This window comes from Lactuca virosa, unplaced genomic scaffold (genome assembly GCF_052849685.1).
Source record: "Lactuca virosa cultivar CGN04683 unplaced genomic scaffold, Lactuca_virosa_CGN04683_v6 scaffold_21, whole genome shotgun sequence".
NCBI classification, from domain to species: domain Eukaryota; kingdom Viridiplantae; phylum Streptophyta; class Magnoliopsida; order Asterales; family Asteraceae; genus Lactuca; species Lactuca virosa.
The window spans coordinates 117,501-120,000 of record NW_027629985.1 but is presented as its reverse complement, the minus strand read 5'-3'; positions in this window follow the sequence as shown (position 1 = coordinate 120,000).

The following is a 2,500-nucleotide window of genomic DNA, read 5'->3' as shown; positions in this document are numbered from 1 at the left end:
AAACCAATGCTAGCTACGCTTAGGCACCCAATCGCACGTCCAACAAGGATACACCAGCGTACCGTAGTAGTATCACAAAAAGCAACACATGCCACTTTAACGCCTATGTTTTCCCGATCATCAGCACAAATCAAATGCTGGCAGGCACCAGTAGCACGTCGAACGAAAGATTAGCACACACAGAGTGATTTTACTACCACACAAACAGATTCATCCCGCACTGCCAAGGCGAGACCACAACACTGGAACGTTGTCGCAGAGACCTAACAAGGCATCCAAACGCCCTGTCAAGGCCACCACTCGGAAGGGTATTACGTAAGCAACACGGGAACTAAGCAACCATCACCCAAGATCACGCTCAAAGGCCGTCTGGCGCGTTCACCCCTTGCCGTGCTCACTCACGGCCACCCCCCTATATATACATATTGCACAAAGAGCTTGGTGACAGGAACAGACATTGATTTCCCTGAGGATGCATAATTTTTAGTATGCTCGCGACGTCGAGGAAAATCTAGGCCACGGGGCTCATTTTCAGGTCATCGTGTCGAGGAAAATAAAGGCAACGGGGCTAGTTTTCATGTCATCGTTCGAGAAATCAAGGCAACGTGTCGAGGAAAATGAAGGCAACGGGGCTAGTTTTCAGGTCATCGTTCGAGAATTCCAAGGCAACGTGTTGGGGGGTGGCCTCATACATGGGTCGTGGGGCTTGGCTTGGCTTGCCCTGTTGGTGCCGATACAGCCTCACGATTCTTAGTTGCCCATCCCACATGCCGGGCACCTATGCGAATGAGACCCCATGGTACCCCCTATATATACATATTGCACAAAGAGCTTGGTGACAGGAACAGACATTGATTTCCCTGATGATGCATAATTTTTGGACACGCAAGACGTCGGGGGGAGGGGACACGGGAGTGGGGCGTCTATGGGGGGAGTTTTGGCCTCGTTTTCGTGAAGACCGGGCGCCTTGGCCATGCCTCGAGCGTGCCAGCCTCGAGAGCGTTGGGCGCTAGACACCAAGTGGGGCGCCGGTGGGAAGCAGTCCCATGGTTCCCCTATATATACATATTGCACAAAGAGCTTGGTGACAGGAACAGACATTGATTTGCCCAGGGATGCATAATTTTGCGAATGTGTCCATAACTCGCTCGAATTAATTCGGATTCACACGAAATGTTGTAGGGATGCTTTTTATTATAAATGAAAGGCTTTGAAATAAAAAAAATGTCATGTTTGGGGCATAAATGTATGTGGCCTATTTTTGGCCATGCCTTGAAGTGTTTGGTTCCCTACTTGTTGATATGTCGCTCAAATCAAGTAGGAATGTCATTGAAACGTTGTGTGGGTCATTGTTAACATAGACGAATGGACTTGAAATGTAATTATATCATGTTCGGGTTTTTTTCCCCTTCGCCTAGTGATAGGCAGGCAGATAAGGCTTTTAGCTATTCATAAGTCGCTTAGATGAACTCGGAAGAACACAGACATAAGTTTGAGTACATCTCAAGCTGTGTTTTTGATTTTGGCATGGAATGTGATGTTTTGGTGCCTTAGCTCCGAGCAGTTCGGATTGGAACTAAAACTTCAATTGACTATGTATTAAGTAGGAACTACAACACTTAAACGGACTCGGTTACAACACTTTTCTCCCTTCATCGTTTGACTTGCTTAGAAATCAGCTCATGGTGTGTCAAGGCCCCTTGTTCCTTAGACCGGTGAGGATGGGCTTGGGTCGTTCGTGGGCATGTGTGTGGCAAGATGCCTTGTTCCCTTGGTCGTTCATGGGGTAGTGTGTGGGAAGAAGCCTTGTTCACTTGGTCGTTCATGGGTGTTTGTGTGGGAAGTAGCCTTGTTCAGTTGGTCGTTCATGGGTGTTTGTGTGGGAAGTAGCCTTGTTCCCTTGGTCGTTCATGGGGTTGTGTGTGGGAAGAAGGCTTGTTCACTTGGTCGTTCATGGGTGTTTGTGTGGGAAGGTGCTTTTTTCCCTTGGTCGTTCATGGGGTAGTGTGTGGGAAGAAGCCTTGTTCACTTGGTCGTTCATGGGTGTTTGTGTGGGAAGTAGCCTTGTTCAGTTGGTCGTTCATGGGTGTTTGTGTGGGAAGTAGCCTTGTTCCCTTGGTCGTTCATGGGGTTGTGTATGGGAAGAAGCCTTGTTCACTTGGTCGTTCATGGGTGTTTGTGTGGGAAGGTGCTTTTTTCCCTTGGTCGTTCATGGCCTTGTTCCCTTGGTCGTTCATGGGCATGTGTGTGGCAAGGTGTCTTGTTCCCTTGGTCGTTCATGGGCGTGTGTGTTGCAAGGTGCCTTGTTCCCTTGGTCGTTCATGGGCGTGTGTGTGGCAAGGTGCCTTGTTCCCTTGGTCGTTCATGGGCATGTGTGTGGCAAGGTGCCTTGTTCCATTGGTCGTTCATGGCCTTGTTCCCTTGGTCGTTCATGGGCGTGTGTGTTGCAAGGTGCCTTGTTCCCTTGGTCGTTCATGGGCATGTGTGTGGCAAGGTGCCT